General features: G+C 34.8%; 1 protein-coding gene across 9 annotated transcripts in view; it reads left to right on the top strand.

The window, feature by feature from the left end:
• Window positions 1-14469, top strand: part of HMGCLL1 (3-hydroxy-3-methylglutaryl-CoA lyase like 1) — a 144930-nt gene that overhangs the window by 45180 nt on the left and 85281 nt on the right. Inside the window, exon 1 of one of the 9 annotated variants that reach the window (XM_019734796.2) lies at window positions 9760-9780. The exons of the other annotated variants lie outside the window; for them this stretch is intronic. The gene's annotated coding sequence lies outside the window, so the exon portion shown is untranslated. Of the gene's footprint in view, window positions 1-9759; window positions 9781-14469 lie in introns of those variants that run through there. 9 annotated transcript variants of the gene reach the window in all.

Here is a 14469-nt window from a genome sequence, read left to right as displayed (position 1 = left end):
AAATAATGTCTGAGACTTGTGACAGAACAATCTTAGTACAGCAGCTTACATGTAATTGTCTGAAGTAATTTCTGCTTCTGTAGACAGTGAGTATGGTCCTAAATTGGTATTCTATTAATTCTCTGCATCTTCTTCTATTTCTTTCTGTCAAACACAGGTCATGGGAATAGTCCTCTAATTTGTTTAGATTGCTGCTTGTTCACTTATTTCTTTTTTTAGTATTTTAAAGCTTTTTTTTATAGTTTCCCTCCTACTGTTTTGTTTGGCAGCGGCTTTCTAACTAAATCAGCTAAAGAAAAGTTCCTTGGTAGCAGGGTGCCATATAAAACAGGATCCCACACCTATATTCTAAATGGCCAGACATGATAAAATACCTGCCATTAAAAAGTGTTCTTTACAACTTATCTAGAAAAAGGTTTACTTAGAATGATTTATAAGAACATTTGAAATGAGTCCAGATAGCCCCTGAGTTCAGTGGAATGAACAACAATAACAGCAGAAAGAAAACATGTTTATAAAAATAGGTTTACTGCAACTTTGGAATGTGGCTCTTAGTAGTAAAGCTATTTAAATCATTATAAATACAGTATTTTTAAAACGTGAACTAGAGTTGTACATTCATTTTTAATTTAGCCATTTGGTTTTAAATATGTTCATTTACATGAGTGATTAATGTGAACATCATTTATTTAAAAATAAGAATACATTAAGTGTATACAACTCAGTATGTTTATGAGTGTCATATGCAAAGTCTCAGTTATAAATATTTTCTCCCTGTTTAATTAATTTTTAACTGTTGGAATGGGTGGGTCACAAATCTTGACATGTCAGCAAGGGCTAGAAATAGGTTTTCTCTATAAAAGTAGAAAAAATATACATAAAAACTGTAACAATTATTTACAAATCAGTCTAACACTTAAAAATATGGCCTACGTACAATGTAAGCAAGAAGGAATGTGTAAATCTTTCCTTACCCTTCTTTTACTGTGTGTTTCAATTAATTCTTTATTGGTAGTGAATACACATTTACTGGATTGAAGTTTAAGATTCAGATTTACACTGATGAGATGCAGGAGGCTTTAGCTTCTGCTACTGAGTTCCCTCCTAGCTTCTATTCCTGGCTCTGCTCTTTTTGAGGGTGTGTGGGGAAGAGGCAAGGAAGGGGGCAATTCAGCAGAGATGTTGAGAGAGAGAGAGAGAGAGAGCGCACGCTTGTGCATGCTCAGACACACAGGGCCCCCAGATTCTTTTGCTTATGAGGCACAGTTAACTGGCAGGGTAATTTTATCATCTGGGAAGTGTTCCCAGAGCTAGTCTCATTCATTATACCCCAGATGAGTTGGCTTCTGAGATCTCCCCAAAGAGGATCCTTGTGAAATTTACCAAGACCTCCTCTCCCATTTCGTGGAGTTATAGGAGTCTTTTTACTCAGATAGGTTGGGGAGGGAGAGAGTGGGCTGAAAGGAAAGCAAAATTTAACCCAAAGTCTCTGCAAAGGAGATGCCTTGGAATGCTCAATTCTGTGTTTAGTACAGTTTTCTACTACACACTAAGATTAACCACGTCTCACTTAATCCCTGTCCTATTTGGTACCCTTATGCTTTCCACGTGTTATTTCTATAATAGAGTTGGATCTGTTTAATTATCATAGTCAACATTAGGGACCAGCCAGTTCAGATCACCCAGACTAGTCTTTGGTAAAGTCTCCATTTACTTTTTTTTCTCTCTTGAATGGGAGTGCACGCTAGTGCTGCTTCCTTGTAAAAAAGCTTATGTTAAAGAGGTTTAAGGGCGTATTTTTATTAGCAGCAATTTCTAAATGGACGAGGCATGTTTCATTTTTCAACTTATTTGAGCATGTTGAATTTCTTACGCGTCAAATAATTGCTCTGTGTTCAATATTTGGCCTCAGAGAAGAAATAAAGACACTACATTATTTAGTAAATGACCTCAGATGGTTATTTGGAAGTTAATGGGGATAAAATTGTTGTATGAGAGCTATATCCACGTAGAAAAAAATGTTAGCTTCTCAGGAAGTAGAAAATAAGCCTACAATATTTTCTACCTCACTGTGTTCCCAGCATTGAATGGCATGAACTATAGACTCTTCAGCTTGATTCTATAAGTCTAATGTGTTTTTCATTGACTATATAGCTTGTGGCGAATATTTTAGCTGCTTATTTGTATAAATGCATGTGCACATATGTATTCAAACATGTGCAGTTGTCACATATTCCTGAAATGTAGTATAGTTAATGCTGGTTCTTTTGATTTTCTACATAACAAATAACTCCAACAGTTAGTGGCTTAATAGCAATATTTGTTTGCACTTATGGTTTTTGTGAATCAAGAATTCAGGAGTGGCTCAATGTGATGCTTCTGGCAAGAGGTTTCTCAGAGATAGTGGTCAGAGCTGGAGCAGCGGGGGCTTGGAGGCCCCGCCAGGGAAGCTGGGGGCCGGCTGGGCACCTCTTTCTTCATGTGTTCTCAGAGCCTCTCCATGTGGTCACTGTATGGGCTAGTTTGGACTTCCTCACAGCATGGCAGCCTTAGACAAAAGGTGACTCAGACCTACAAAGGTGAGTGTCCCAAGAGGCAGGCAAAGTGGTATACCTTTTATAACCAAGCCTTTTATTTTATAACATTACTCTTCCATAATCCATTAGTGGAGCCAGTTACAGAGGTACCCAGTTTCAAAGGGAGGGACAGACTCTTGAGTGGGAGTGGCATTTTAGAAGAGCAGGGAGTGGAAATACCATTTGGAGTCATTTTTATAATCTGTGACACATTTAAAAAAAAACAGTCTAGTAATTAATCTAGTCATATGCTTTTTCTTACTAATAATTAAAGAATAGAGTTAGTAGAAAAGCAGGTTCTGCATTATGAAACCCCCAAATTCTAAAAGGAAAAAGATATTTGAGCACTGTCACTGTTAGGGCTGCTCATACATATCTCATTCCTGCTCACTCCCTTTATAAAATTGTTTTGTCTCAAATGGGATTCAGGTTAGTATTTGAGGGAGAGGTGTGTTATCTAGACAATTTGAGAAATAAAGGGGAGAAAGCCACCTCCAGATCTTTCTCATCCTCACCTCCGGTTAAGGCAGAAATGGGGTAGAAGCAGGTGAAACAATCAGAGGCATTTGCTTTCATCACCACTTCTATTCTGGACTGAATCCAGCTTTTCCCTCAATGCCCATCTCTAAACTTGTAGCCCAAATTGGAGAGGCAGTCACAGGAGTGGAGAATCACCTCCTGCCAGGAGATGGGGATAGAAGGAAGAAGAAAAAGCCAGAAAGCAAAAGGTAAACGTTAGAGCTTGAAGTTTCCTTCCACACCCCCAAATCCTTGCCATCCCCTCTGAAAATGGTGAGCACAGCCAGCCAAGGATCACTGCCCTCACGGCGGAATATGTTATTTCTATATCCCCTTGAAGCTGTGCCTTCCATGTCTAGACCTGCTCAGCAGAGTCCCAACTTCTGGACTAACACCTTTTCAGAGAGTCTGTTATAACCTATTTGGCATGCCTGGCATGTACACATGATTCAGTTCAAAGTGTTAAATTATTTAGGTAATGCCTACTGACTTTTGAAAGAAAAAAGATCAGGAAGGCCTTTTTTTTTTTTTTACCCCAGAGCAAATGTCAATGTACTGAAGAAATGAAAAGTAGCAATTAAATTTTTGTTGCTTTTTGTCAACACAAAATGCCCTGCTCATACATATCTCATTCGTGCTCACTCCCTTTATAAAATTGTTTTGTCTCAAATGGGATTCAGGTTAGTATTAAATTTTTGTTGCTTTTTGTCAACACAAAATGCCCTGTATTACTTTAAGTTGCTATATTAAAATGTTCCTCTAAATTTGCAGTCAGATTTTTCCCCTTTTAAATGAAAATAATCACATGCACCCTGAATACTATACTAGGTACTCTCTACAATGTGTCAGTGAATTAGATTTATATCTTATGGCGGTGTTGCTTACATGACAGTGACTATTACAACAGCTTTACAACTGATGTGAATTCCTGCATCCCTCTGATCAGTGGGTGGGGCTTTGCTTGATTATTTTCTGTGTTTTTAAGCAGTGATTAACCAGAAGGTGATATTTTAAAGTCGTTATGTTTCATTGTACCATTCCATCTTTGCTACTGTTACCATTTAGAACAAGCAAATTGCCTAAAGCATATTCACAAATTTTAAAACACCTTTACCTCTCCCAGAAAAAACATGGAAATACGAAAAAAAATTTTCAGTTGTTGTTGTTAGAATAATGGACACCACTTTTTATTCTTCTTTAGCTTGTTTAAGGTTATCCTTTGTAATAAAATTGGAAAAAAATGCAGTTTCTAACATTGTACATATTACTCAGCATTCAACAACAGCTTATTCTGTAGCTGTAATGTAGTTTCATTGCAGTCTGAAAAGCAAAAGAAAAAATTATAGTTAAGAGCAACAATGCTAGCAATTTTACTGGTTAGATTTGAAAATTTTTCACTCTGAAGGCATAATTTAATATTTTTTGGACTTTTCTTTCCCCTATGAAGCCAAAAATCCATGATTATACTCACAGATTTATTGTGTACATTATGTACTGCTTTTCTAATTACTTAATTTGATCAACATTTTGATATACAAATTGGGTTTTTGTGGGTCTTAGAGTTACAAGAGGAATCATAACAAAATGTTAAAGTAAAACACTTTACCTCACTTTTCATTAAATTATATTAAGTTTATTGTTTACCAAATTTTTTCTAAGTTTTCCCATGAAAGAAAGAAACTTTGAAAGTCATTTTGATCACATTAAAACTGTCTGAAAATTTGGTCTTGTAGAACTATCTGTATGCATTGATAACTGAAAGGTCTAGACATAATTGCATAAAATCTGAATAGAAACACAATTTGACACAGAAAGACTTGTATCCGAATTTTGTAATGGTTTTTTCAGCATTACGCTGATTAGTTTGTTAAGAAATATTGTCAGTCTTAATGTAGCATAAACTCATTCCATTGATATGACTCCTAAGCCACTTAAGTGCAGTTCACTGTAAGAGAAGCAAAGTGTGCCCTGTGGTCTAGAGGGCTAGTAAAAGTACTTCCAGTGTGCTATAGTTAGGACTCACAGAGAGAATCACAGCCATTAGTGAAAACTAGGTTTAAAGGTTAAAGTTTTAAGCTATTAAATGTGAACTGGTTTGTTCACCAGTTTTAAGTTTGTGTTTAATAACCTCTCGTTTTCAAGAATTCATGATCCTTTTACACTGAGCATTCAAAATGAAAATATCATACCAAATATTTTGAAATAGATTGATTTTAAAAAACATTTTATTGATATGTTTATAAAGAATTATGCTTCCTAGTTAATTTTTAAAAGTAAACATAAGTAGTTTTTTTCTAATTTTCAGGCATGCATGTGCATACACACACATTGATCTAAAGTTGCCTGATTAAATTGTTGGAAAGTTCTCTAGGAGTACCGTGTTTCCCTGAAAATAAGACCTAGCCGGATCGTCAGCTCTAATGCATCTTTTGGAGCCAAAATTAATATAAGACCCAGTCTTATTTAATATAACATAGGACCTTGTATAATATAATATAATATAATATAATATAATATAATATAATATAATATAATATAATATATCATTAGAGCTGATTGTTGGCTATGTCTTATTTTCGGGGAAACATGGTAATATGTAGTAAACATAGAGAATTAGATGATTATGAATGCTAAAATAACATATTTCAAAAAATCACATTAAATAATAGGTAAGGTTTATATTTCCAAACTTAGACCTTAAACTTAGACTTAATGAAACACACGTATAGGTAAATGTTTCACTTCTTCCACATTTGATAAAGTAAAAAGACTATAAGTGTATTTTTTCACTTAGAGTATACCTGTAAGTATAAAGCGTACTTTATAAAGTATTTTATTTTATCCTTATAAAATTTTATCTACATTTCCTTGTCTTGAATATTCAATTTCTAGAGTTAAAGGCTGATTGGAATTATAATTTTTAGAATAATAGAATATTTTGTAACATTTGAATTTTAAGTATTTATTCATTGTTAATATATAGAACATTCTTTAAAGAATGCTGTTCATTTTATAAATGTCTTAGACAACTGCAAATTTGTGATTACAGAAGACCATACAGTATAGTTTTAATTGTTCTAGGTACTCACATTTGTGTTTGAGTTTTAAAATACATAATTAAGTATTCTTTGAAATATCAGCATGTTGAAGCAAATTCATGCTAGTAACTTGAGAATATTACTACTTCATACATTCTTGTACTGCTCTGATATGGGACCCATTAATAAATTATAACACTATTATTTGTTCAGGCTGATGCATTTAATATTGAATTCAGTTTATAGTATGTACTAATAAATGAATAGTATGTACTAAATAAGTGTAATAAATATAGCCCCAATGTAGTTATTTCCCCGCCAAGTCCTCCAGGTTGCGTTTTTCCTGAGCTTTTAGTAACATTATTAGATCTATTGTTTATATATAACAACATACACATTTTCTGATAGAACAAGAGAAAATCTGAGACCTGACTCTTATTCATCATATGATTTGGCAAAGTCTTTCCATCTCTCTGTGACTTGGACTCTTTCCGTTTATTCATTCACCCATCCCTTGCTTTTATTGTGTCTCTATTAAAAACCACATTGAGTTCTTGGTTGGACTCAAAAATTGAATGATGTATAGTTGCTAACAATAACCATAACATCTGCATAATAAGGCAATTATAAAGTTAAAGTGGATAATGGAAATGAAATCATTAAAAAAGTAAAACGGATGCAAAAGAGTTTTAAAATGTAGTCAATATCTGTAAATGTGTTATAATAAAATCAAACGTAGTGATCAGAATACATGAAGCAGTTAGTCATTGGTTACTCTGGCCAACCTTTCCAAGTTCTGCCTTCATATCTCTGCTCAGCCTTTTGGCTAAGATCAAGTGTCAAGTTCCACCTTTCTTACTATTTACCAAAATAGACATCTCCAGATCAATATGCTGGCCAAATCATTGTAGTTTGATCGTACGAGCTATTGTAGTGATGGCATTGCTTGTCATGGTAACAGCCCTTTCTTACTGCCAGTGTGTTATTGACAGTGAGATAGTCTCCCTCAAACAACCCAAGCTCACCCTCTCTTCTCATCAGTGCAGCTATTCATTGTGGGTAGTGGTGGCTAACAGAGGAAGTGTAAACTTAGAAGGGCAACTCCATCAGTCAGTATAGAATGAGGACAATTAGATACAGTATTTGAGCAGTCACTTCTGCTTCCATGCATGGGAAATAACAATGTCAACAGTGTTATTACCAAACACACAGGCATGATATATGAGAGGCAACACAGTTGAATGGAAAGAAAATTATACTGGGAGCTTTGAGACTTCTTGCCCCTACTTCAGGGTGATGTTGAGAACATGATTGTTTTGACATGGGAAGACCAGGAGGGTGGTCACAAAAGGCATTGACCTGAACAAAGAATAACTAATGCATATTTGTTATGTTTATCTTAGGGAACTGGGAAATGTTACTGAAGAAAATGACTGGTTTCTCTGCCTGGAACATTGGTCTCCTAGTTTATAACCCACACATCCATTAGGTAGATTGGATTGGTTTTATACTTTAAAAATGGATATTTGTAGACATTAATAGATTATGATTAAAATTGTCTTGTCTGCATTCACAGAAAAAGAGCAGGGATCATGTACTACTTGGTTTGGTCACTGTAGAGAAACATGTGTGTTGCATCGATAGAGGCCAGTACAAAAGTCCTTAGAACACAAAGGTAATGTTGAATAAGGAAATACTACAGGAAATTATACACCAGACCAAATTAGTTTTAAGGCTTCTAGACTTAAGAAGTTCTGTGAGTATGGTGTCAGACCATTTTTAGCAGTGGCAGCCAAGACGGTATTGGGTAGGAAAAAAACTGGATGTTCAATTTTCCAGAGATTTCCTGTGTTTATTATTGTAAGACTGTGATTTATTAAAACTGTCTTACTTCTTCAAGTAGACCAAGATTTCCTCTGTGCTACTGAGGCTAAGATATATGGGGTTTGTGCAAAGAGTCTGTGAATGAGACGGGGCTGTAGTACCCAGGCTGCAATGGTGTTCATACCTGGTAGAGGATTTTAAAACTGGGTTGTCAGGAAGAGCTCTAGTCTCATTTTTTCTCATTACTGAATTTACAAATGTATTAGCTTTAGAAAGAGTTACTGCTCAAATTGAGTTTTGAGTTATAGGGTCTGAAACCACGTTATTTATATTTTTATAGTAATCGATGGCATGTGTTGAAGAATGTTCTGTATTCCTCTTGCCTGCTGCACTCCTGCATACAGAAACTAGTACTATCAAGTACGTCTCATCTGGCCAGTGGAGACTGTGGGCAATTACCCTCTGACATTTCCTGTGTATTTTGAAGATATATGAATGTTGTCCTGCATGATGGTGGTAGTGGTGAGCAAACAAAAAACAAAGATCCGTTAAATATATTTTTAAAAATTATTCAGCAAACTATATTAGTGAGCAGGGGAATATAATGGCTATAGGTCCACAAATTGAAGTCTATTTCCTGGAAATTTTTTAAATGGTCTATTAAGCAGAGAATTTATAAAAATAAATATACAGTTGATTCATGAACAACACAGGGATTAGGAGTATCGACCCCCCGTACAGTTGAAAAGTAATGTATAACTTTTGTCTCCCCCCAAACTTAACTAGTAATAACCTACTGTTGACTGGAAGCCTTCCAGGTAACATAAACAGTTGATTAGCACATATTTCGTATGTTACTTGTGTTATATACTGTGTTCTTCAATAAAGTAAGCTAGAGAAAAGAAAAAAATGTTATTGAGAAAATCATAAGGAAGAGAAAATACATTTACAGTATTGAAAAGAATCTGCATATAAATAGACCCACACAGTTGAAACCCATGTTGTTCAATGGTCAACTGTACTCAGAAATATGATGGATATATGAAGAATAAGACACACCAAACTGATCTCACTCCTTTCTTGATAGTATGTCTGGAGTGACAAAGAAAAGGCATCATGAATCTGTATTTCAAAAGATCCTTAATTATCTTAATGGTATTGCTAAGAGCAAGGTAGGAAATTTCACCAAGGCTGCTGTTTTCCAAACTTTTACTTACATATCTTCTATCTATGGAACTTTTGTCACCCTGGATAAAACTTTAGTTAGAACATTTATATATTATACAGATAGGGAAATTACCATAAAATATTTGTATAGATCCCTCCTGAGATCCTGGGAGGGGTCCTAGCAATATGTTCATGGGGAATGTCTTAGTAAAATTTATGAAAGTTAGGTATTTGAGTGTTGTGTTGTTTTTTTTGTTCATAAAGAGGTTTCCTTTTAAATTGTAGTCATGTCAGACCCACAAACCTGGATTGACCTCAGAATAAAAATAAAATGAAGCTTCCTTATGGAAGCAGGTATGGGGGCCTCAAATGCACTAATTTGGTCTCCCTAAGCCCCTGTGGCAGCCTTTGTGAATGAATCCACTGTGATTCCCATTCTGTTTGATGTATAGCATTTCTTGACAAGTTTTGGGGACTACAGATTCCTGGGTCCTGTAGTAGAACAGAATCAGAATCTGTAAAGATGGCTCAAGAAATCTGTATTTTTTTTTAAAAATACCTCAGATAGTTCTGATGATGGGAAACACTGGGTTAGATGATAAAACACGACTACCACCACCACCACCACCACCCCTCACAAACTGTTCAGCCTGGAGGTAAGATCTCGTTAGGAGCTCTTCCTTTGACTTTGTGATACACAAAATCTTTAGCAGTGACTAAGATATAGCTACGGGAACTAGATAGAAGATACAGAGGACATGTTTATCAAGGAGTTAGAGAGAATGTGTTTTACAGTCAGATAGACTTGGGTCTCATCCCAGCTCTCACAGCCACTAGCTGGGTGATCTTCCTCATCCTTAATATTTTGATCTAGTTTTTCTTCTATAGAAAAATGTCCCTTTCATTGGGTTGTTAAAAATGTTTAAAAAGAGGTAATGCACATCAGAACTCAACACATACAGAATTAACATGTAGACTGGCCTAAAGAAAATGTTTGCTTTTATCTATATTGATCACTACCTCTACTAACAATAAAATCTTAGAAGAATTAGTGGAGAAAAATAACCATGATGCAAAGTGGATTGTTTGCAAAATGAATTCAAAACTGGAAGAAAGGGCAAAGAAGAGAAATTCTAGTTCAATTCAATAACCGTTTATTAAATGTCCTTTTTATGCAAAATCTTCAAGGTGCTAATAATTTAGTCAGAGAGACACACAGATTAATATAAGTTATGCAAAGTTTGATAAGAGCAACGATAGAAGTAAAGTAAATACTTCCTATCCGATGCTTCAGATATGCTGTCAAGCTTTAACTTGTTGCCTTTGTCAAGGTATCTCACAACAAATGTTTGAACTAAAGAATATGCAATTTTCCAAGGAACAAGCATGAGGCTGTAGCTCAGTTCCCTTCCTCTTCAAGGACTGTGTCTTTGGTGAGGTGCAAAGTATGGGCTAGTTCCTGAGGTCATTCAGATTTTTTCCCCTTTTTTAATTAAAGTTTATTGGGGTGACAACAGTCAGCAAAGTCACATAGGTTTCAACTGTACAGCTCTGCAATACATCATCTATATGGGGGTGGTAGATGAATGTAAACAGGATCAAATATATGGTGATGGAAGGAGAACTGACTCTGGGTGGTGAACACACAATGTGATATATGTATATAGATATAGATATAGATATAGATATAGATATATATCACATATATATGTCATTCAGTTTTGAGAGTAGTTGGTCAGCATATATGCTTCGTCACTCTAAATAAAGCAACTAACTGGTAATATTTGGAAAGTTCAGGGCCATCTCTCTCTCTCTCATTGAGATCTGGGAATCACAAGGGGGACATGGGCCAGCCACTTGTAGGGAACTTCAGGTCCTAAAGGTATCAGTTTGGAGGACCCTCATTAAGAAAAAAGGAATATGTAATGTCAAGTACAAAATTAAGTAGCAAAATTAATATTGAATGAGAAAAAAACTCATGAAATTGTAAATTTTTTAAAGTTATCACATATCACAGATATCTCAAATTAAAGTCCTTTAAAAATTCTATTTCCTGCATATACTAACAATTGTCACCCCAGTAAACTTTAATTAAAAAAAGAGAGAAATAAATAAAATAAATTCAATTAAGTATCTGAGGTAACTTCATAATAATACTATTTTTCTTTGTGGTGGTAAGAATACTTAACATGAGATCTACCCTCTTAACAAATTTTTGTACGGTATAATATTGCTAACAGTACACACAGTGTTGTACAGGAGCTCTAGAACTTAATCATCTTGCATGACTGAAACTGCACCCATTAAATAACAACTCACCATTTCCCATTTCCCCCCCTTTCCTCACAACCACCATTCTCTGCTTTTGTGTGTTTGACTATTTTAGATACCTCATATAAGTGGAGTCTACAGTATCTGCCATTTGTGACTGGTTTATTTCACTTAGCATAATGTACTCAGGGTTTATCCCTGTTGTATATGGTAACATTTCCTTCTTTTTTTAAGGCTATCTAATATTCTTTGTACGTATATACCACATTTTCTTTATCCATTTATCCATCCAAGGACATTTAGATTGTTTCCAGATCTTGGATATGTGAATAATGCTTCAATGAACATGGGGATGCAAATATCTCTTTGAGATTCTGATTTCAATTCTTTGGGATAAATACCCAGAAGTGGGAATGCTGGAACATACGATATTTCTATTTTTAATGTTTTGAGAAACCTTCATACCATTTTCTATAGTAGCTGCACCATTTTACATTTCTACCAACAGTGTACAAGAGTTCCATTTTCTCTCTATCCGTGCCAACACTTATCTTTTTGTGTTTTCATAATTGCCATCCTAACAGGTATAAGGTGATATCTCATTGTTGTTTTTATCTGTATTTCCCTGATGATTAGTGATGTCGAGCATCTTTTCATATATATATTGGTCATCGGTATTGTCTTCTTTGGAATTTTGTCTATTCAAGTTCTTTGCCAATTTTTTAATTTGGTTATTATTATTTTGCAATTGAGTTGTAGATATTCTGTATACTCATATATTTTGGATATTAACTCCTTATCAGATACATGATTTGCAAATATTGTCTCCCAATCCTTAGGTTGCCTTTTCACTCTGTTAATTATTTCCTTTGCTGTGCAGAAGTGTTTTAGTTTGGTGTAGCCCCACTTGTCTATTCTTTTTGTTGACTGTCCTTTTGGCGTCATACCCAAGAAATCACTGCCAACATCAGTGTTATGAAGCTTTCTCCTCATGTCGTCATGTAGCACTTTTACAGTTCCATATCTTATGTTCCAGTCTTTAATCCATTTTGAATTGATTTTTATGCATGGTAATGTCAGGATTCAATTTCATTCTTTGCATGTGGATATCCAATTTCCACAGTACCATTTATTCAACAGACTGACCTTTCCCGAGTGTATATTCTTGACATTCTTATCAAAGATCAATTGACCATATATGCACTCTTTTATTTCTGCACTCTCTATTCTGTTCCGTTGGTTTACATGTCGGTGTTTATGCCAGTACCATACTGGTTTAATTACTATCATTCTGTAATAAATCTGGAAATCAGGAAGTCTGATATCTCAAGCTTTATTCTTCTTTCTGAAGATTGATTAGGCTGTTTGGACCCGTTAGTGATTCCATATAAACATAAAGATTGTTTTTTTCCAGTTTTGTGAAAAATGCCATTGGGATTTTGATAGGAATTGCATTGAATCTGTAGATTGCTTTGGGCAGTATGGACATTTTCACAGTATTAAATCTTCCAGCCCATGAACATGAGATGGCTTTCTGTTTATTTGTGTCTTCTTTACTTTCTTTCTTCAGTGTTTTATAGTTTTCAGTATACAGGTCTTTCACCTCCTTGGTTAAGCTTCTTCCTAAGTATTTTGTTCTTTTGATGCTAGTAGTATTGTAAATGAGATAGTTTTCTTAATTTCTTTTTCAGGTAGTTTGTTTTTAGCGTATAGAAATGCAACTGATTTTTATATGTTGATTTTTTTATCCTGCAACTTTACTGAATTTGTTTATCCTAAGAGATTTTTTGTGGAGTCTTTAGGGTTTTCTTTGTATAAGATCATATCATCTGTGAGCAGAGATATTTTGCTTCTTTTTTTTCAGTGTAAATGCCTTATTTCTTTTTCTACCCTAAATTCTCTGGATAGAACTTACAATACTATGTTGAATCGAAGTGGTGAGAATGGGCACCTTTATCTTCTTCCTGATCTTAGAGGAAAAGTTCTTCATTGTTGAGTATGATATTAGTTGTGGGCTTTCCATATATGGCCTTTATAATGTTGAGGTAATTTCATTCCATTCCTAAGAGTTTTACTTGTTTGGGAGTTTTATCATGAAAGTGTATTAAATTGTGTCAAATACATTTTGACAAAGCATTGTTGTTTTTTTGTCAAATTTTGACCTTTGTTGAGATGATCATGTGGTTTTAATTCTTTATTATTGCCGTGTATCACAGTTATTTGTATGTATTAATCTTCCTTGCCTCCCAGGATAAATCGACCTTCGTATAAATATAGCTTCGTCATAGTGTATGATCCTTTAAATGTACTATAGTATTTTGTTGAGGATTGTTTCATCTATGTTCATCAGGAATATTGGACTGTAGTTTTCTTCTTTCTTTTTTATGTATTTATTTTTTAATTGGGGAATATTAGGGGGATATTAGGGAACGGTGTGTTTCTCCAGGGCGCATCAGCTCCAAGTCGTCCTTCAATCTAGTTATGGAGGGCGCAGTTCAGCTCCAAGTCCAGTCGCCGTTTTCAATCTTTACCTGCAGGGGGCACAGCCCACCATCTCATGTGGGAATTGAACTGGCACCTTTGTTGTTAAGAGCTCACTCTCTAACCAACTGAGCCATCCAGCTGACCCTGTAGTTTTCTTTTCTTTTTCTTTCTTTTTTTTTTTTCCCGGTAGTATCTTTTCTGGTATTGGTGTCAGGGTCTTATAAGATCAGCACTTATGCTGGTCTTAAGTAATGAGTTTGGAAGTATTCCCTCTTCGTTTTTTAAGAAGAGTTTGAAGAAGATTTGGCATTAAGACTTCTTTAAATGTTTGGTAAAATTCACTAGTGAAGTCATCTGGTCTGTGCTTTTTTTGTTCAGAGTTTTTTGATTACTGATTCAATCTCCTTGTTAGTTATAGTCCTGATTTTTTGTTTTCTTCATTTTTAAAAAAAATTGGACTGCATATTCTTTGTTTGCTTCTTTCTCATAATAGCACTTTATAATATTCTCTGGAGAGGCCAGAAAGATGAGTCAGTCTTTTCTTTTGCACCACTAATCAAGAACTTTAAATTATTGATAGGTTAGGAAAA

This window comes from Rhinolophus sinicus, linkage group LG05 (genome assembly GCF_036562045.2).
Source record: "Rhinolophus sinicus isolate RSC01 linkage group LG05, ASM3656204v1, whole genome shotgun sequence".
NCBI lineage: Eukaryota > Metazoa > Chordata > Mammalia > Chiroptera > Rhinolophidae > Rhinolophus > Rhinolophus sinicus.
This window is presented reverse-complemented; position numbering and strand designations above follow the sequence as displayed.